We start from the raw sequence: 22,154 nt of genomic DNA on the forward strand, positions 1-22,154 counted from the left end.
CACAGCGCTGGGCGGCCTTGGGGCTGGGTGTTTCTATAGGGCTGTGGGGTTTCGGCTCTCAGTTATTTTCTTTGGAGTAATGTGGCCCTCGCTGCCTTACTAGTTGTGCAGGCCTGGTGTACAGTGTCTTCCTTCTGTGGATTCTCTGATGCCTGATAAGGTGTGAGTTCCGATTGAAGCTTTTCCCACACTCAGAGCATGTGTAGGGAGTCTCTCCTGTGTGGATTCTCTGATGTCCAATAAGGTGTGAGTTCCGACTGAAGCTTTTCCCGCACTCTGAGCATGTGTAGGGCCTCTCCCCTGTGTGGATTCTCTGATGTCCAATAAGGTGTGAGTGCCAACGAAAGCTTTTTCCACACTCAGAGCATGTGTAGGGCAACTTGCCTGTGTGGATTCTCTGATGTTTCATAAGGTTTGAGCTCTGATTGAAGCTTTTCCCACACACAGTGCATGTGTAAGGCGTCTCTCCTGTGTGGATTCTCCGATGTCTGATAAGGGCAGAGCTCTGACTGAAGCTTTTCGCGCACTCTGAGCATGTGTAGGGTGCTTCTCCTGTGTGGATTTGCTGATGTGAAATGAGGGTTGAACTATTAGTGAAGCATTCCCCACACTCAGAGTATCCATAAGGTCTCTCACCAGTGTGGATTCTATGATGTCTCATAACGTGTGAGCTCCAATTGAAGCGTTTCCCACACTCATGGTATGTGTAACGTGTGTCTTCCAAGTTGATTCTCTCACTTGAAATAAGGTCTGAGAAGCTACTGAGGTTTCCCTCTGGCCTCTGCTCAGTCTCACAGGCTTTTGCTTTTTCTGGGCGTGCACAAATCCCGGAAACATTCCCTTTGGATCTTCCTAATAACGTCCCATGTGCTTCTACTTGCTCAGCATCTTCCTGCTGGGGTTTCTCCTCCTCGTTACCACTCACCATCCCAACACCTGATGGGAGACAGAGAGAATCCAGACATAGATCACTCCTTGTGCCTGAGAGAAAGGAAATCTCAGAGAGAGGAATGGAAAAAGGTATGAACAATCCAAAATATGTGTGAGAGAGATCAAACCTATCAGGAGTTGATTTTCCCCAAGCCCCTCCCCAGAGGAGAGAGGAAGGGATCGGTTTGGGTCTGCATCTCACCAGAACTCAAAGGGGAAAGCGGGATTGGGGAGGGACCTGCTGCTAGTTGTTAGTCAGGATATGTGGGAAGCCATGAGTGACATCTACCTAATGATTCCACATCTGCAGGAAACAATCTTGAACTTGGGAAAGCTCATAAAGTCTTTGTAGGGCATCCCAAATATTTCCTGTATTCACAGACAGTTCTTGAGTTGGTTTAACCACTTCCTCACCTGTGTAGGCAGCTCTCAGGAGCACTTCTTTCTCAGAGACTTGGAGATCTGAAACCCACGACTCTTCCCCTCATTCCAGCTGCAAAATGACATTAGGTTTGGAAACTGGAAACTCTATTCAGGGCAAAGAAAAGAAGGGAGGTCAGTGGAATTGGTGGGATACTTGTTATAAAAAATATTCCATCCTTTTAAGCCCAGCTCATTTTGAAGCAGTAACATCCCAAGGCCAGCTTCCTTGGCTCAAAGTGCCAGGAGAGTTGTTATTATTCTAAAATCATCTTCATTATCTTAAGTATCAGAGGGGTTTCCCGTGTTAGTCTGGATCTGTAAAAGCAGCAAAGAATCCTGTGGCACCTTATAGACTAACAGACGTTTTGGAGGATGAGCTTTCGTGGGTGAATACCCACCTCTTCATGCTGACATGCATCTGAAGAAGTGGGTATTCACCCACGAAAGCTCATCCTCCAAAACGTCTGTTAGTCTATAAGGTGCCATAGGATTCTTTGCTGCTTCATTATCTTAGTGCCTAGGGACCAACTAACAGTGGGTCCCCACTGTGCTAGGCAAAATAGAGAAAAGTAGATGGCCCACGCCCTGAAGAATTTACAATCTAAATAGACAAGACAGACACAGAATGGAGGAAGGGGTAGAACCCACTGTTAGAATGGAGATATTCAGGCCTGTCTGTAAAGCCTAGACTTTAAGAACTTACAAGTATTTTTATCACTTAGCTAGTTACAGGAGTATGAAAAGAAAGAATCAAAATCTCAGTCCGCCTGGGTGTGGGCCTTCTCTCACTGGACTAGTCTGAGGAATTGATCTTAGCTAAGGCAGTGGTCCCCAAGCTTTTTTGTCTGGCGGGCACCGGACGATGAACCACCAAGGATCGTGGCCGGTGGATAAACATCCGCCGACATGCCACCGAGAAGCGGCAATATCAAGAGGCATCGCCGTCGAAATGCTACTGATTTTCGGCTTCATTTCGGCAGCAACGCCTCTTGATGATGATGCTTCTCAGTGGCATTTCGGCAGATGCTTGCCCGCCGGCCACTATGTGGGTGAACTTAGATGCCTCACAAACACCATGTTAGAGACTCCTGGGCTAAGGCCTTTGGCTAAGCAGCAGGGGCAGCCATAAGCTGGGAAGCGAAGGGTCACATCCTCATTTCCCAAACCAGTCACATTGGAATAAGGTGCTATTGGGCTCTTAGGAATACGATCCTGTCCAGATACTGCCCATCACCAACAGATAAAGAAACAGATCTTAAGATGGATAAAGGAAACTTAGTTTGACAGCATCCGGTCTGGCAAGAAATCACTTATCAATGGCTCCGGCTGTGAAACCCTCATTTCTGTATTGTTCTACCTTTATGACCCTCACTTTTCTGTGGTTTATCTGTCTAGTTCTCTAATTGTTTTTCTCTTCTGTACAATTAATTGTGCTAGGTGTAGCTGAGAATATTACTACATAAACTGGGGTCAAACTGAAGGGGTAAGGGAAATTGGAATCATGTTTGTTAAGTGGGGGGAACGGGAACAGGGACACAGGCAAGGTTCTGCGGGGTCAGAGCTGGGAAGGTGCACATGGGGTAAATGCTCTTTGGCGTCACAGATGGGCAGGGAGACACAGGGTAAATGGTCTGTGGCGTCAGAGCTGGGAAGGGGAATGTGACGGGTTGGGTCACAGAAACCCCTTGGGACTGCCACTTGATGTGCTGAGACTACCTCTGAGCCCATTTTCCCTGTCAGCTTGGGACTTCAGTATGGTCTTGTTGAGCCAGACACGCCAGCCTGCTGCAACACAGACACAGATCTGAACCATGTCCCCCAAAAGCTGCAGACTTAACTGAAAACAGTTTAAGAAGTGCTCCTCTCTCCAGCAGGTACCCGGTTCCCAATGGGATCCAAACCCCAAACAAATCACTTTTACTCTGTATAAAGCTTATACAGGGTAAATTCATAAAGTATCCACCTTCTCTAACACTGACAGAGAGATATGCACAGCTGTCTGCTCCCCCAGCTACCAATTACTTGCTCTGGGTTAATTAATAAGCAAAAGCGATTTTATTAAATATAAAAAGCAGAATTCAAGTGGTTCAAGTAATAACAGACATAACAAAGTAAATTACCAAGGGAAATAAAACAAAAACACGCAAATCTAAACCTAATACAGTAGCAACTGAATACAGATGATAATCTCACCCTCAGAGATGTTCCAATAAGCTTCTTTCACAGACTAGACTCCTTTCTAGTCTGGGACCAATCCTTTCCCCCGGTACAGTCCTTCTTCTAGGACGGTACAGTTGGTAGCTAGGGGATTTCTCCTGACTGCAGCCCCCTTTGTTCTCTTCCACCCCTTTATACACCTTTGGCATAAGGAGTGAATCTTTTTTCTCTTTGGTCCCTGCCTCCTTCTAAATGGAAAAGCACGAGGTTTAAGATGGATTCCAGTACCAGGCGACATGGTCACATGTCCTGTGAGGCCCCTTCTTCCCGGTCTGACTCACAGGCAGGCTTGCAAGTAAACAGAGCAATTGTCCTAGTTGATGGGAGCCATCAAGATCCTAAACTTACATTAATGGCCCACACTTTGCATAACTACAATAGGAGGTCAGACTTATATTTTATAGTCCTACTTTCAGCTACACGAATGATACATTCATACAGCTAGGATGAACACACTCAGTAAATTATAAGCTTTGTAATGATACCTTACAAGAGACCTTTTGCATGATACACATTCCAGTTATATTATATTCACACTTATTAGCATATTTTCAAAAAATCATACGGAGCGCAACATCACAGGCGACACGGGGTAAACACTCTGCGGTGTCACAGCAGGGAATGGAACACTATGGAACTGTCTCTATTGACAAATAGAGATAAGCCCAACTGGTGTGAAGGGCTTTGGAATATGCTTGCTTGGAAACTAACCCTAATAAACATCACATTCTCTGAATTTCAGACTTCTGGTCATTTGCTGCTTGCTGTCTGCGTGACAAGAACCAGGGAAGTGGGAGGGTGAAGGGAAAACACTAACAAAACTGACACGACCTGATAACCAAGAGGTAACCCATAGAGGAAGGTTTTAATACACTTTGGAACAGATCAAGGATTCCCACGAGGACTGATGAGGGGGCCATGGAAAACACACATTTAGATCCTTTTCCTGTTTTATATCTTATCCCCATAAGGCTTAACCTCTGGCACTGTCATGGATCCATAGGATCTGTGCAATGCCCTGGCTTTTAAACAGTCCTTGGGAGGTGCCCCTTGTGTGCGCCAGACTCCCAAGAGGTCCCACTCTTCCACAAGGACAGGCCATGTAGCTTCAACACCTGAGACTGAGCCTCTGGCTTCAACACTCCCATTTCAACCTGCGAGCTCTCCCAGCAGGTCCAGCTGAACTACACTCCTGTTCAGAGACTGTTCCTCAGTCATGCTTCAATGCACCTCAGAAAGTTCTTGCTGTGACACTGGGCAGACTTTTAAAACATAGCAGGGTTTATTAGTCAACCGACACACAGCACTGGAAAGTCTTTTCATTAGCACAGAGAAGCAAAGACGACAATATAGTCCATACTGACCAAAGCCCTTGAGCTAAGCTGCTGTAGAAAACTGTTTTGTTTCCTCTCAATTTGCCTGTCCATTTGTCTTCGCTCCGGTAGAGCTCCCTGCATCTGCAAGCCCAGTTCCTCCTCTTCCCAAGAGCATAACAAGTCCATGGATGCTTCACTCAGCTAAGTGGAGTTCCTCCCATGGACAAGTGACAATTATTTCCTTGTCTCTGTTGGGTATTCCACTGACGTAAGTAGGTCCCAGACAGTCCTTAATGACCCAGTCATATCACCCCATGACAACTATGTGACAACACATCTCACGTCTCCTGCTCTTTACAATCATAGCAATACCAACCACAGCAGGAAACTGAGGTGTGTATAGGCATCATAAAAGTATCACCAAAAGTCCCACCTCTATCTCACACACACTGCTCACAGCCCCTGGAGAGAAAGCTAAGCACAGGAACTGGACGTTAGTCCAGCAAACACAGTGGAGGACAAGCTGCAATCCTCACACACTGGTCAAAAAGGAGAGGCATGTGGGTCCCTGCCCATAGAGAGGGGCTGGCTAGAGGCCTGATACCTGAGGGGCCATTCCTTGAGCAGACCATGGAGGCAGGTCAAAGGCTTAGCTACCCCTGAATTGTGACATTGTAAAAGCACATTTTTGGGAATTAGGAAATCTAGTGACTTAGTTGTAATGGGAGGGAGAATTAAACTCCCCCAGTGTGTGGAGAAGGCTGGGGAATTAAATACTAAAACTCAGGAGCAACAGCCTCTAATTCTTCCAGAAAAGGTGACTGTAAGAAACAAGAACTGGGCCACGCAACATCAGGAGGGACAGGCTCAGAGATCCAAAGAGCCTGGAGGGAAGACAGCTTGTGGCTGCTGCAGATGGGGAGAGGAGGACACAGGACTCTCTCCAAACTCTCACTCCTGTTGACCCTGACCTGATTTTATCATCTATGATGTACTCCCATGTCATTTGGGTAATTTTATGCTCGCTAGAGGTAAACATTATCAGAGTATTGCTTATTAGCTTGGATCATGCGTGGAGGGGCAAGGAGGTGAACATAGATAAATGGGTTATTAAGCTTGCTAAAGTTAAGGGCCTTATATTAGGTGGAGGCTTTGTGGGAGAAGTTATGCTTAAGTCTGGGATTTACCTGAACAGGCCTAAGGAGAGAATCCCAGGTCAGATATTTTGCACCTTTATTTTGACAGACTAAGGAGTAACTACAAACAGGTGCAATATGCCACAGGATTCTGAAAGAAGGAAGTTTGGGGCAGACTTTAGCAATTAGGTTGATATGCGGTATCTCAGCAGTTGGACGCATTTATATATTGGAATTATTAATAACTAAGTGATGTAAATCACGAGTATTAAAGCTTGATGCTAAATGATGGACTCCCCAAAGGCCACATATGGGTTGGGGCAGCTATTGACATTCCTGTAATCAGAGTAAAGGAGCAGATATGGTATATAGCCAACCTATTGCCATAAGGAAGTGGATAAATTACCTCTCCTAGTGACCATTTTTTTCATTTTGTCGGGCCCTGAGATTGTGTAAACTGAAGCAGGGCCTCCCTTCTGATGGCCTCCCTTGCCCCTCGATCTTTGTTTCCAGTGGTGTCCATGACTCGAAAGCATGCACAGTGCAACACCCTCTTTACTATTCTGATCTTAGTCTAATTGTTACGTGTATTGATCCGTGCCTATGATTTCAATTATAACTGTCTGTATGAAATCAAGTTTCTGTCTGTTTCACCAAATTCCATCTTCTCAGTTAAGTTTGAGGAGCCATGTACAAGGGCAAGTTGTACCCCAACATGTAATCTTATAGGTGTAAAAATTATACAGGCTACACTACCACCCTGTGATATCATCAACATTTGCGCCTTGGTAGTGGCAGTGCTATGGGAGGGAGGAATGCAACAAGGACTCAGGATCAGTGGCCGGGGTCGCTGTGCATAGAGATGGGGAGGTTATATGGGGAGGGAGGTAATGAGTGGGAGAGGGTGGCGAAGAGTTCAAATAGAATTTGGGGAAGGAAACATATAATGAAGTGAAACTGAACAGAAAGAAAACTGGAGTGCAGGCTCTCAAGCAACAAAGTTTGAGTAGGGATTTGGGGTTAAAGGCCTGGGATCTCTCACAGCTCTAGATCCCCAAACCTCTCCTCCCTCCCACTGACCCACCCAGCCCACTTCCTGGGTGCCCTTCCTCCACACACCCCTCCTCTTCGTCTCATCACTCTCAGCCGGCACCACCTCCCGCCACCTTGGGAGCTTCTTGTGTTCCCTCCTCGTCTCTTAGTACCTCCTTCTTAGCTCTAACCCTGCACACACCCTCCCCATGTCCTGACACCCCAGAATTAGCTACTCTCCCCTTCCTCTCCTCCTCTCACATGGCTCTGGTCTCCTTTCACCATTGGGCTCTAGAATGGCAACATTATACTCACTTCTATCAAAAGAGGAACTCATCTGACTGTCACACAAGCCACGTGTCAGTCACACACCTATTTATTCAGTTTAGAATTCTACAGGCAGCATATTTTCCTCTTAAAAAGATTTAATTTTTAATAATTTTTGAAACATTTTTATTTACTTTTTATTTATTTATAATTTTATTAATTTAAAAAAACAGTTATTAGTGTAGTTATTAATGTAGCCAATAAGGATATATTAAACTCAATTTCAAAATGACTGATGACAAATATCTAAAAATTATTCTAGTGGGTGGGAGATAAGGCAAAAAAAGGCGGGCAAGGAAACTTGTCAAAACTTGGATGATGAATAAAGGTATAAAGTTATTACTACTCAGGTTTTTCAGAGACCCCACAGCTTCTAATAACCCAGGGGACAGGACTCCTTACCCAGCGAGGTCACTGTCTCATAGTCGTCCTGCATGACATCCCTGTAGAGGGCACTCTGAGTGGGGTCCAGCAGAGCCCTCTCTTCTCTGCAGGAATACACAGCCACCTCCTCGAAGGTCACCGGCCCCTGAAAGACCAAGAGTCCAACACTCAGGACCTGCTGCCCTACACTCATGGGGGAGAGGAGCCAATCAAATGGACGCTCTGGGTGGCTCACAGTCAGGAGTCCCACCCACACCTCGCTCAGAGAAGCCAGGAAACGCCAGGGTGAGGGGACGAAGCGAGAGCCCCTTGTCTCTTCCAGCAGATCCATCACCCCACTAACCACAGACGGATACAGGAGATGGAGGCCCTAGCAGGGTGCAGGGAGAGCTCGCTGGCAGGGAGCCCAACACTGTTCTCATTGTGAAGAGCTGGACAGGATCAGATTTAGTGGGGAGCAGACTACATGACGGTCCAGGGGGGCCTTGCTGAGGGGGTTTCTCCAGCAGGGGTGTCCTGTCTCTCCTCTCCCCACTTCTCTTCAGCTGTCTGCCCTACAACTGTTCCTGAAGCCCTGCCCCCTCCCCACACTTGGAGTTGCCCCTGCCAAGCTGCTCCCAGGAGCCTCCTGTGTGCTGTGCAGGGGAGGCTGCTGATGTCGGGGTGGCCACACCCTCTTGCTTCTGTGCCCAGTCTCTGCTGAGCTGAGCTGGGGGGCCAAGATTCTGTGCTGCTGCCTCTGGGTCAGGAGTGGGAGCTGCTGGCCCCTGCTGCAGTGTGAACGAGCCTTCAGACTAGTGAGTGCCGCTGTGCTGGAAATGACAGCGGGCTGTGTCTCACACTCCCCCAACACACACACACACCCCACAACAGACACTTCAATTACTGTTACTACTTCTTTTTACTTCCTGTTAAAATGTGCAAAGTAGGTATAGTCTCTGTAATTTTATTCTTTCCCATTCGGTCAGCAGGACAGTGCTGTTAGTTTAGCTTTTTAACTGGTCTGTGCATTTCATCATTTTAATTCTGTCTTATGTTTAAATTCAGTTCTTTGAGTAATGAGTTCTAAAATGCCTCACCTGTCCTGGCTGCAGTAATTATCATTATTACTGTTATTACCATATCGTGCTTTATCATTCATTATTTCAAATGCTACTAGCAAACAGACTGTACATTTTGCTTGTACTTACCTTAGCAGGGCTTGTTTGAAAAAAATTAGCTAAACTCAAAACTTCAGACACTGTGCAGATGAAGATCACTTATCTTCAGATTGCATTTTTAGTCTGTGATGAAGCGGGAGTGGGGAGGATTGACCTGGGGATGTTGCGGGGGAGTTTTACTGGGACTGTCTGTACTGGGGATGGGATATAAGGGTCTGACTTCACTTGAGGGACAATAGCTGAGCATGTAACCTGAGCCCAAGGGGGGGATGAGGCCAGGTGACATCTTTTGCCCTGGAAACCGGACTAAGGCTGGAGGAGGAGCCGGGGGGTGTGGCTGGAGGAGACGGCTGGAGCGGATTTTTCAGTTTGGAGCTGGCTGGGGAACTGAGTCTGGATCCCTACCCCCCGCCCCAAGATGGACCTGACCAAGGGGTCCTGCTGTCTGTACCTACAAGCTCTGGTTTGGACTGTGTTCCTGTCATCTAATAAACCTTCTATTTTACTGGCTGGCTGAGAGTTAGAATGAATGGCAGGAAGTGGGGGAGGTGCAGGGACCGGTCTCCCCCAAACTTCATGATACAGTTAAATCTGGAAAGTAACTTAAAATTCCTATGAAAATAAATGCAGTTCCAAGTACGATACTAATAGCAAAGATGGAGTCAAATGTTAGTGTCACATACATGATTCTGATCAGTAAACATAAATGCCAAAATAACTAGAAAATAAATTCCCGTTCTTAATAAAAGAGAAAAAACCTTAATCACGTATGGAAAATTAAGTAAATATGTTTTCAGTGGAGTGAAAACCAATTGACTAAAATAGAGGAGATGGCTGCAGTAACACAGAGTGTGTCTGTTAAGTAAAATCTGCTTCTTTTCTCTGTATTTATCTCTGCTAAAGAGAGGGTGCAAAGTATCAAACTTGTGTTTCTGATACCTGCATTAAAGCTCCAGAACTGATACCTCAAGGCTTGGGATGGGAATATCTTGCTGTATGATCTCCTGATTGTTCTAAATTTACTACGTGGCTGTAATTGGAGTCAGTATATATTTATCTTTCTTTACATAATAATGAGATACACTGCTCATCAGTGAATTTCTAAGTTATTTTCTGTAAAAAACGCTACAGTTTTCAGGTGCCTTAGTAGCCCCCTGAGATCACAATTAAAGTTGCCCCTCTCCACAAAATCTGAAATGGCCCCTGGTGAGCAAGGAGCAACCACAGAGCTGCAGGGTATCTGGGGTTCTAGCAAGATGCAGCCCCTGTGTGAGAGCAGAAAGCCCATCATGAGCTGCAGGCAGAGCGCCGGGCACCACAAGCCACAGCAGCAGTGTAGGAGTAAGGGTGGGAACAGCAGCCAGTGATTTTAGTTTACCATTCATTTACTGTGTGGTGTTATAAGTAACTAATATGTTATGTCATACAGAATCACTGTATGCTAAATAGGGAATTGATCGATCGGTATGTAGCAAGAATAATCATGTATTCGGTATCTAAGTAAATAGGGTTGAAACACAAGGCCTGTAGGCTGAGACCTGCAAGATTTTAGCTTCGCTATTTTAGGCCTTGGAGCTAAGAAACACTGACAGAAGTAAATGGTCGAGAAATAACCTGATGCCCTAAGATGATGGGAGAAGAGGTACCAAGTGGTAATAGGGTGAACAATTAGCCAGAAGATTAATTTTAAATAAAAAAATTCTGTAAGGCACATTTGGAAACAGAGGTGCCTTTAACCACAGGATACAAGTGGTGCGTCAATGCTAATGAGGTATAATCAGAACCATATTATAAAAAGGGGGTGCCCAGAGTGGGAAAATTGAGCTCCCTACGGAACCATCCCTCCACTGATCATTCCAGGAGAGACACATCACACCCTAATACTATTGTTCAGGATGTGAGTAGACGCAGAGTTGTAACTTTTGCACAGGTCTTTATAGAATGTCTATATCAGGGGTCGGCAACCTATGGCACGTGTGCCAAAGATGACACGGGAGCCAATTTTTAATGGCACACTGGAGCCTGCCAGGACTCCAGCATGCCATTAAAAATCCTGCCCAGCCCGGCGCGCTCTCCTCTGTCTCCACTTCCCCGCGGAGGCAGGGAGCAGAAGCATAGCCATGCGCACGGGGTGGGCAAATGGCCCCACTCTCCCGGCACGGGAAGCCGCGGGGTCTGCGCTCCGGGGCAGAGCGCAGCAAGCTGCCTGCCCCTCCCCCACCTTCTCCCCTCCCCTGGAGCCCTGCCGCTGCGCACAGCGCTCTGGGGCTTGGGGCTGTGCGCTCCCGAGGGCAGCGTTTGGCTCTGCAGGTGGGTAGACATGCTCCCCGCTCAACCGCAGGGGTGGGGCTGTGTGCTCCCGCGGAGCAGCGTATCCAGCTCTGTGTGGAGCCTCATGGTAAGGGGCCCGGAGCTGGGGGGTTGGGAAAGGGGTGGGGGCAGTTAGGGGACAGGGAGCAGGGTGGGTTGGATGGGGGGATCGGATGGGGCACGGGAGTCCCAGGGTTTGTGAGGGGGCAGGAGGTGGATAGGGGTCAGGGGACCGGGAGCAAGGAGAGTCCTGGGGGGGGAAGTTAGGGTGCGGGGGTCTCTGAAGGGGGTGGTCAGGGGACAAGGAGTGGGGGAGTTGTATGAGTTGGGAGTTCTGGGAGTCCTGTCAGGAGGCAGAGGTGTGGAAAGGGGTTAGGGCAGGCAGGGAGTTGGGGGGGCTGGATGGATTGCGAGTTCTGGGGGTCCTGTCAGGGGGCAGGGAGTGGTTGGATAGGCATGGGAGTCCCGGGGGTCTGGGCTGGGGACAGGGCTGTGGATAAGAGTTGGGGCAGTCAGGGGACAGGTAGGAGGTAGAGTCCAGTCTGGGGACAAGGAACAGGGAGGCTTAGATAGGGGTGGGGTCCCAGGAGGGGGTACTCAGGGGATAAGGAGCAGCGGGGTTGAGAGTTGTTAGGGGGGCAGTCACTCAGCACTCTCCTCTGAGCCCTGAACCCCCCACACACACAACGCCCTTTGCCCTGAGCCCCGCACCCTCCCCAGGCTCCTGCCCCAAGCCCTGTACCTTCCTCATACATACCCAGCCCTCTGCTTGACTCCTTCATCCCCTCACCCCCTCAACCTGCAAGCATAGCCCTGACTCTGGCACCCCCACCCATACCTAGTGCCTCCTCTGTCCTGACACCTACACCTCCTCACATACCCAATCCCCAGCCCTGACTCCAGCCCTCTGCCTCCAGCCCTCTGAGTTCTGGCCGCCAGCCCCGCACAGCCCGCTGCCGGTCTGGGGTTCTGGCTGACGGACCCTTGCCAGCCGGGGTGCCGGTTGCAGGCCCCGCTCAGCCCGCTGCCGGCCTAGGTGAACAGAACCCCAGACCAGCCGCAGGTTGAGCGGGCCGGCAGCGTAAGATCAGCATTTTTATTTCATTTTAAATGAAGCTTCTTAAACATTTTGAAAACCTTGTTTATTTTACAATACAACACTAGTTTAGTTATATAATATATAAACTTATAGAAAGAAACCTTCTAAAAAACATTAAAATGTATGACCGGCACGCCAAACCTTAAATGAGAGTGAATACATGAAGACTTGGCACACTGCTTCTGAAAGGTTGCCGACCCCTGGTCTACATGCCTGGGTATTCCTAGCCTTAACTGTAACTTTAATAAAACTTGTAAAACTGACCAGACCTTGTGCTTGTGAATGTCTGTGTGGTCACTACCCTTGCTCTGTGTGTGCTCCTAGAGACTGTACATCTGAAGCAAGTAGCAGAGGCGACTTTCACTCTGTTAAGCTTGACACTGTCGCCACGAGAGCCGACCCCGCGGCGGTGCAATGCCGCATTACAAAATGCACTTTACATACAATAAAAGGCTGCACAATACACCACACACCAGGCCACCCTCACTTCTGCGCTGCTGCTGGCGGTGGCATTGCCTTCAGAGCTGGGCGCTCGGCCAGCAGCCGCCGCTGGGAGGCCGCCCTGCCAGGGCTGAATTTGTGCCAGGGCTGAGCTCTGGCTCCTCTTTCAATAAAGATTAAGCACTAGAAGGAGGCATCGGGGTCTGGACGTGATGGTGGGGAGCCTGTGAGGGCCAGGGGCGATGGGGGGCACCAAAATACAAGTTCACCCAAGGCGCCATTTTCTCTAAGGCCAGCCCTGGAGCTGGGTATGGGGCAGGGGCACATCCCCTAAGGCCGTGCTTCTCAATTAGAGGTCCCTGGACCCCTGCAGGGCTGCGAGCAGGTTTCAGGGGGTCCTCCAAGCAGGGCCCGTGTTAGACTCGCTTGGGCCAAGGGCAGAAAGCCCAAACCTCACTGCCTGGGGCTGAAGCCTGGGGCCATGAGCCCTGCCACCAGGAGCTGAAGCCAAAGCTTGAGCAATTAGCTTTGCGGGGGGGCTGTCACATGGGGCCACAGGCAATTGCTCTGGTTGCCAACCCTAATGCCAGCCCTGGCTTTTATATGCAGATGACAAGGCATACGCAGGGCCGTGGAGTTTTTATAGCACGTTGGGGGTCTTAGAAAGAAAAAGGTTAAGAACCCCCCTCCCACAAGCCTCACTGCTGGATGCCCCCTCATCTCATAGCAGCCGCTGGTTAATCAGGTCGGGCTCCAGTCCTGGGAGTCTGGTCCGTTTTCCTAGCCCCACCTGGGGGGGTGTTTCCTGTCCCACAAATTAGAGCATTTCCACCCTCTAACCTCATGGGTCTGTTCCTAGAATGGAAGCCGCATATTAAACCAGTCCCAACAGGTATGCTACACTCTGGCCTCCCCCCATTCTCCACCCTGGGAATTTTTTGGCAAACTCCAACCTCCAAACCAGACTGCCCAAGCCTCCCACCTCCTGTATATTTGCTGTCCCTCCCCTCCAGCAGGAACCCACCAGCCCCCTCCACCGATAATCTCTACCTGAACGGGCTCCTCTGCAGCCGTTTCCCTTCCCTGTCCCATGGGAGGATGGGATGAGCTGGAGCGAAACATGGACGACATCCTGCAGCCTGGCAGGGCGAGAAGGGCAGTTGTGGAGGTTTCAGAACAGGCTTTAGTTCATGTCACATCACGATTCCCCCAGGGTCTTTCCCTGCACAGACACAGCCTAGATTCTGCCATGCTGGGAACATGCTCCATCTCTTTATTGCAGGGGAAACCTGCCCCTCCTGCCAGGCTAAGTCCACAGGGAGATTTTTCAGCCTCCCCAGTAACAAAATCTCTGAACAAAATGCTAGAAAGGAGCAGAACCAAAGGGGCTGGACAGGCTCCATAGGGACACCGGCTCCTCCCTTACCCTCCTGTTCGGCCATGTCCTGTTTCTGGCAGAGATCAGCCACACCCTCCCCCCCTAGAGGCAGCCATGTCTGCGGGCTCCCCCAACCAGCACCTACTAACCACCACTCACGCTGAGGGAATGACACAGGATAGCAAATTCCCACCTAACCAAGGACACATTGCTGCAGATAAAACGGGCTGGGTTCACAACCCAAAGCTGAGCAGAACTGAAATGGCAATTGGACAATTAAAGAGAAAATAGGGCAAAATAAGAGACTAGAGAGTCAATAATTGTAGGGAAAATGAGGTAATCTCCTTGGATTTTCTAGCCACATGTGGGGAGGGGGGAGAAGGGGAAGAACTAGAGAGAATTGTTATCAGGTTTTGAGACGGAAAGAAATGGCACAAACAGGAAAAGGATGCAAGTAGCTCACCCCCGTGACCATAGGCGTGCGCAGCACATTTCATTAGGGTGGGCACCCAGGGAGCCCCACCCCATCCACTGCCTCCCCCTTTCTGCCCCCTGGCTGCCCCCCTCAGAACTCCCAACCTGCCCCTGCTCCTTGTCCCCTGACTGCCCTCTCCTGGGACCCTGCCCCTAACTGCCCTCCAGGACCCATCCCCCATCTAAGCCTCCCGTCTCCTTGTCCCCTGACTTCCCCTTCCTGGGAGCCCCCCCCACTGTAACTGCCTTCCTAGGACCCTACCTCCTACCTGTTCCCCTGACCCTTATCCACACCACCACCCCGATCCCCAGGACTCCCACTCCTATCCAACCGCTCCCTGCACCCTGACAGGACCCCCAGAACTCTCTACCCATCCAACTCCCTCTGCTCCCTGCCTCCCTCAACTCCACTCCACCCCCACAAGGCACCACCCAAGTCCTCAATCCATCCAACCCCCCTGCTCCTTGTCCCATGACTGCCGCCTCCAGAGACCCCACCAACCCGCTAATCACCCCCCCAACTATTCAACCCCCCCTCCCCACCTCCTGGCAGCTCTGTCTCATAGATGCTCCCACCCACACACTCGAAGTGGCAGAGGAGGTTCCCTCTCCGTCGGTGGGAAGGTTGCCTTGTGGTTAAGGCACAGGACTCAGGCTCAGGTGTTCTGGGTTTGAGTCTCTGCTCTGCCACAGACTCCCTGCTTAGCCTTGGGAAAGTCACTGCACCTCTTTGTGCCCTAGAGCCCACCTGCCAAATGGGGCCAATGCTGATCCTGCCTCCTGGGCTAAATCCATTCATGGCTGGGTGACGGGGGGGAAATGGAGATCCCAACATGGGAAGATTGGGGCTGAATTTCTCCACAGCCAAAGAGTGGGAGCCAGCTCCACAGGGGGGATGGGAGCAAGAGGGGCTCAGGGCAGCTGCACACAGAGTGGGGTCAGGGCTTCAGCCCTGCAACTTTTGCCACTAAGGTGGCTGGGGATCCTGAGTAGGGGACTTCAGCCCCACATCTTCTGCTAGAGTCCAGGGCTTCTCCTCCCTGCCCCAGGGTGGCTCCTCTCCTCCTCCATCCCCCCCACTGCAGCTCCTGCTGGAGTCTGGGCTTCTCCCCCCAACTCCCAACTCAGCCTGGCTTCTCCTCCCCTGCCCCAGCTTGGCTCCTCTCCCCCACCCCCCGTCGGTATCTGGAGCTTCTCCTCCCTCCAACCTCCCACTGCCCCCTGACCCAGCCTAGCCTGGCTCCCTGGGACACCCGATGCTGCTGTGGCTGGAGCCGAGCCTGGCGGGCATGGAGCAGCGATTCACACGGATGCCATGGCAGAGCCATCAGCCCGAGAGGTGCGGGGCAGCCCCAGGGAAGTGGGGCGGGTGGTGCTGCTGCTGACCCCACACGCCCGCCCACCCCGACCCCTGAGGCTGTTTGGGGGGGACTCACTGAGCCCCGCAGGAGCAGGGAGGGGGGGAGCAGCTGAGTGGCGCCTGCCCAGCAAACAGCTGATCACAGCGGCGCGCAGGCTGCCCCCAGGAAAAAGCTCAGCGGAGGAGGCACCACAAGCTGCCGACAGCAGGTCATTCCTGGGGGGTCTGAGCACCCATCTGCAGCTGCCGCAGCCTCCTCCCCTTTCCCCGGAGCCTCCACGGGACGGGGAGGAGCAGCCTCCCCAGCTGGAGCTCAGGGTATTGGGGTGCCGGGGCTCAGCCCATGGGCACACCTGTGCCCGGGACACTCACACACACACTCTCCCCCTGGACTTTCCTGGCTGCACAGAGACCATCCAACCCCCCATCTGTCCCCCCACCCTTCCCCCGCCTGCAGCTCCGGCTTCTCTCCTCCCCTCCCGCCCCCACCAGCAACACCAAGGGGAACCCCCAGGCCCCAGTCTCTGTCCCCATCTGGATCTCAGAGGGGCCGGGGGCAGGTCCTGGCTGCAGCTGAGAACATCGGCTCCGCTCCGGCTCAGGCGGCTCCAGCGCTGCTGGCAGCACATGGAGAACCAGAGAGCTGCTGCTCAGCCCGGGCTCCCACATCAGAATGTGCCAGAGCCCCGCCCCCCGGAGCTGCCCTGCCCCCGGTCTGTGCCAGAGCCCCGCCCCCAGGAGCTGCCCCGCCCCCAAGCTGAGCCAGAGCCCTGCCCTTAGGAGTTGCTCTGCCCCCGAGCTGAGCCAGAGTCCCACCCCCAGGAGCTGCCCCGCCCCTGAGCTGAGCCAGAGCCCCGCCCCCAGGAGTTGCCCTGCCCCTATGAGCTGCTCCACCCCCAGGCTGTGCCAGGACCCCGCCCCCAGGAGCAGCCCCGCACCCGGGCTCTGGGCTTTGTTCTCCTCCCTCCTGCCTCCTTCTTGCCAGCACCCCCTACTCCCAGCTGGCCCCCTCCTGGGTTTGCACACACCCCTCCCCCCGGGGCTGGCTGCAGCGCTCTCTGGCGTTGTCTCCAGTGGCTGAAGTTGCCTCCATCTCTGCTCACCTCGGGGGGAGGGGAGGGAGGAAGAGAGGAGATGGTCCCAGGGTGTGCAAGCAAAATTAGAGGGCAGGAAAAGCAGGACTGTTTGGAAAGGTGGGGTTTTTGTGGGGTGTGTGTGATCCAGATGGAGTCAGAAGAAGTTGGGAAGCAGAGGCTCGGGGAAATTGAGGGGAACCCCCTGGGTGTCCCAGTGTTGGCCAAGGATTGTACTGTACCTAGCGCAATATGGGGTCCCTATCTCAGTCATGGTCTGTGCAGCACCTGGGAGCCCTGATGTCTCTTTCCTGATCATAGGCGCTGGACAGAGGGAAAATCTCGGCACCCGAAGGGTTAATGCAGCCCTGCGTGCAATCCCTGCTGGGTGGCACTGCTGCTCTCATGAGGGGCTGGCTTAGTAGACAAACAGCACAATCCCAGACCCACCTAGTCCAGTGATCTGGATTCCTGGTTTTCACCCACGTGGCCTGGGGTTCAATTCCCAGTGTGGGAATAGTTCAGAGCTTTTGCTCAGAAGGGAGGAAGGGCAAGGGGGTAGGATCCTAGAAGCAGGGCATTTGGACAGTGTGGGAAAGGGATCCCAGAAGAGGGGGTGGGGAGCAGAGGTCCGAGGGGAGATCAGGGAGGATCCCAGCATTGTGGGAAGTGGGCAGCATGGAGAGCCCAGGCTGGCATGGGCACGGGGAAGAGTGACTCTGTCCTGCTGAACTCTCACCCAGCAGATTAGGCAGGCTTGGAAGAAATACGTATTTGTTGGCAAATGTCAATTTCTGTGTAAACGCACAACCCAATGGCAAAATATTTCCATTGATAATCATCAAAATTGACGGGCAAAGTAAGAAACATGCTGCTTGAGAATTTATCCTATTCTAATCCTATAAGGTTCCCTTCTGCCTTAGGTGCCACCATGTGGGTGTTTCATTTCCCTCCCCATTTTCACAGAGAGACACAATTTCCCTTGCATGGATCCATAAACAGCAAAATCTTCCTGCGTCACTTGTCTGAGCCAGGGCATTTGATTCCATTGAAACCTTCTCTCCTGCAATGGCAATGGTCAAACAGAGGGGACGTGGCCACCTTCACCTCTGGCAATGAGATATTCCCTCTCCACTTTCTTCAGGCTGCTGCTGTTATTCCACGAATCATCAAGGATGGAATAAAAAGCTGAGTTTACTCCAGGGTGAGGAAAGAAAGGAGCCACCAACTCCTTGAAAAATCTCAGTGCCCAGAGAAAACCTGCCCCTTTAATTGGAATCCCTGATGTGTTGGTAATTTGTTGATTTACACTGAGGATTGAGCCCTACTTTGTGCACTGTGCTTGAGAATGAAAATCCTAGACCACCCTGTGAAATAACGAATGCAGCAGGACGTGTTTTTGTCCCTGCCTCAAAGGAGACAGATCGATGGAGAAATACCATGAGTCCAGGGTAATACTCCAATGCAGTTTTACCATTTCCACAGGCTAACCTCCCTCCCAACCTTCTGGGCTCCTAGAGCAGGGGACAGAGCCTGAGCCGAGACACGTACAATGCAACTTTACAGACCAAGCCGCTATCCTGGATTAATGCAACACGGGCCAGCCGTGGTGTTTCATTGCACTGGAGACATATCCTAATATTATGTCTACACTGTGATTAAAATACCCAGGACACATGTCTCAAAGCCTGGGTCAGGTGACTCAGGGTCATGGGGCTTAGGCTGCAAGACTATAAAATTACAGTGCAGACTGATGGGCTTGAGCCCAACCTCAAACTCCAGGAGGGGTGATGGTTTCTGAACCCAGGCTTCAGTGTGAACACAAATATCTGCATCACGGTTTTTAGCCCCTCACCTTTAGCTCCATGGGTCCAAGTCAGATGACCCAGGCCAGCCATGCTGCCATCTTTATCTCAGGAGAGATGGACTCTAAGGGTATGTCTCAATTGCAATGTCAGCCCAGGTGTGGCACGCTGTGCTCAAAGCAGCACCTGGAAGCCCCATATTCACCACTCTCATATAATGATGATACGGTTTGTACAAAGTCTGCCTGGTGAGGTATCATTTCAAAAGTCTTGATCTGTTGAACATTAATATTGTGTTGGACTGTGTGTGTAGCATTAGTTGGGAAGTTATGAAGTTTGCTCTGTGTGCATTACTGAGATATGGTATAAGGTTGGGAAATGCCCACTATCAGCCTTTCAGGTGCGACAATGGAGGAGTCAGACTCGCTGCTGGCCCACTAAAGGGATCCACACTCCCAAGGACTATCCTAGGAACCGTGTACAATGCAGACTTCTCCGAGATAGCACAGCGACAATGGACATTGCTTGACTCACATCCTAGCAAAGGAGCTTTCTAGAAAGTTGGAAGAAACTATGAAAAAAGGGTAGAGACAGCATGACTTGGCCTCTCTCCCCCACAACTCAACAGCTGAAAACACATCTGGAGGACAAAACGGATTCAGAAATCAGAAGAAAATAATAATAATACATTCAAAGTCCCCAAATAGACTAGTACTGGTTTTTCAGCAGAAAATTTTCAATTTGGGGAATTTTCTTTTCCCAGTCAGACTTTTCCAAGGGAAGCAGGGAGAAAATGTTTCAGTTGCCTCCTTCAGAACAGCTTGGCCTGGACACTAGCTCTGGTTCACTGTTGTGGCCTTGCTCAGGATGGGGGTATTTTAATAATTTGGGCAGGTCCCAGGGTGTTTGGGGGAGATTATGAGGATGTTCCCTTTTGAGAGAAAAGCCAAGAAATACAGGACTAGAGAAAAACAATTTAGAAATGTGGGATTTAGACATTTTATTTAAAGCAATGGGGGGTCTGAGTTTCTAAGAAAGTTTTTGTTCGCAAGAAGCAACATTGCTAGAGCTGTTATTGTACCAAAGGAGGAGATGGTTATCTATAAAAGAGGGCAAAGACTAAATGCCTCTGATGAGGATAGGATTTGAACCCATGTGTACAGAGCACAATGGATTAGCAGTCCATCACCTTAACCACTCTGTCACCTCATCTGAGCTATCAGGAAAGGGACAGGAAAATAAATCTAAGGTTGGCAGAGATAGGGACACTAAGGAATTTCCCAATACTAAGCGTAAACAGGGTCTGAATGAGCTCCCCCCTCACATCTAGTGAGGAGCTGGGGAAAGACTTGTGGAACAGACCATGTTTGCATAGACACACCTACTCTGCCTAGCTATGCAGCATGATGGGGCCAGTTCCCCAAAATGACCAGTTCGGGATGGTGGTGGGTTACAAATCACTTTAGGATTGAGTGGAATGAAATGTTGTTCTCCTTCCTGTATGAGTGAAGGGCAGCAGAACATACCTAGTCCGTCCTGATGGAGGGGTAGGTGGGTGAGGAATAGCTTTTATTGGACTGCAGAGAAGTGATTGAGGATGTTACCCTAAAACAGTGGTCCCCAAACATTTCACACTGTGCCCTCTTAGCCATGGCTATGGCCCCTCGGAAGCCACGGTCAAGAACCAGGGCAGGGAGGAGTGGGGCTGTTGCTTGCTGGGGAAAGGGGTGCGGACAGGGGTAGAGGGGTCGACGCCAGCTCCAGAACCATTCCCCCCCCTATTCTGTCTGTGGCTCTGCCCCCTTCCACACCTTCCACTCATGGCCCCTCCACTATCATACCTGTTCCACCCCTTCCCCCACTGGCCCCACCCTATCACTCCTTTACCCCTGCCCCGCTGCGGCCCTGAGACCAGAGAAGCTCTGTGTCCCTGCTGCAGCCCCTGGGCTGTAGCAAGGAGTGGTAGCTCCTCCAGCCCTGGGGCCACCGTGGGGGAGACTTTTCCAGGGGGCCCAATTTGGCTAGGGACCCTAGTCATGGGCCCCACTGTCCCCTTGGCAAAACAAGGTTTGAGGAGGCTGAGCCCTCTCGAGCCTCCATTACGAGCCGCCCAGGCTACCACTGCACAGTGGGTGGCCCACCTCTGTGTTTTCTGCTACTTGTGCTGGGGAGCCTGGCCGGCACTAGAGGTCGGGCCCCCCAGTAGTCACCCAGGGCTCCATGGGGTCCAAGGGCACCGTGTGGCAGTGCAAAGGTGCTCACTGCTCTCCCCTGCCTCAATGCTCCTCCATGGGCGCATAGAGGGTTGGGGGGGAGCGAGGAGCAACACTATGTGCTCCACGCGTCCTGGTCACTTTCCCCACCCGGGCTGTGCTCTGAGGGGAGCATTAGAAGCTGCTGCTCTCCCCTTAGGCAGCTCAGCTGAGGAAAGTGACCTGGATTCAGGGAGTTCAGATGATCTCACTTCTTGCCCCCCACCCCCTGTAAGGGAAGGCTGCTGTGTGTTGTCTTTATGGCTGTACTTTCAGTGATGAAGGTTTCTCTATCCCATTGTTCTAGGGGCCTCGAACTAGATTGCCAGCTGCTTTTCAACTGAAATGTGGAGACTGTTTGTGTGTGGGGAGAGACAGTGTGCGTATGGTGGGGAAGAGTGAGTGTGTTCAGCTAGGTAGGAGCAGATCATTATTATCCCTACTTGAAAGAGAGAGAAGATCAGGCTGAGGGTCTGGCTACAGTCACACTTTACAGCGCTACAACTTTCGCACTCAGGGGTGTGAAAAAACAACCCCCTGAGCGCTGCAAGATACAGCGCTGTAAGGCGTCAGTGTAATCAGGGCGGCAGCGCTGGGAGCCGCGCGCTACACCCATAAGGGATGTGGTTTACATGCAGCGCTGGGAGAGCTCTCTCCCAGCGCTGCCGCTCTGACTACACTCACACTTCAAAGCGCTGCCGCAAGAGTGCTGCTGCAGCGCTGCCAGGGCAGCGCTTTGAAATTCCAAATGTAGCCATACCCTGAGAAAGGAGAATTGACTTGTCTTAGGTCACACAGCCAGTCAGAGGCAGAATTGGGAATAGGACCCAAGAGCCCTGATTTTCAAACTAACCATCAGATCTTGAATTTCAGACATTGAATGACCTGAATAAAGTGCTCTCAGATGAGCTCCAGACCAACAACAGTGACAGTAATTATTCAGCAAGTATTTGAGGAGAACTGCAATGTTAGAGAGAATCATGAACTGCTCAGAGACAACTAATGCAGAGAAGCAGCAAAATTCATCAAACATAGAA

At 51.0% G+C, this 22,154-nt stretch overlaps 1 long non-coding RNA gene and 1 other non-coding gene across 5 annotated transcripts in view; both read right to left on the bottom strand.

Annotated features, from left to right (window-relative positions):
* Positions 1 to 641: 641 nt before the first annotated feature.
* Positions 642 to 22,154, bottom strand: part of LOC115643990 — a 41,771-nt gene continuing 20,258 nt past the window's right edge. The window contains exons 3-5 of one of the 4 annotated variants that reach the window (XR_003998416.1): positions 13,826 to 13,914; positions 1,345 to 1,458; positions 642 to 936 (exon numbers count right to left, since the gene is read on the bottom strand). This is a non-coding gene — a long non-coding RNA (uncharacterized LOC115643990). The remainder of the gene's footprint in view (positions 937 to 1,344; positions 1,459 to 13,825; positions 13,915 to 22,154) is intronic. The other 3 variants (XR_003998415.1, XR_003998417.1, XR_003998418.1) reach the window with 3 other exon arrangements.
* On the bottom strand, positions 19,996 to 20,077 carry TRNAS-GCU. The gene has a single exon. It is a non-coding gene; the product is annotated as a tRNA-Ser (tRNA).

The sequence above is a fragment of the Gopherus evgoodei genome, unplaced genomic scaffold (genome assembly GCF_007399415.2).
Source record: "Gopherus evgoodei ecotype Sinaloan lineage unplaced genomic scaffold, rGopEvg1_v1.p scaffold_81_arrow_ctg1, whole genome shotgun sequence".
Classification (NCBI taxonomy): domain Eukaryota; kingdom Metazoa; phylum Chordata; order Testudines; family Testudinidae; genus Gopherus; species Gopherus evgoodei.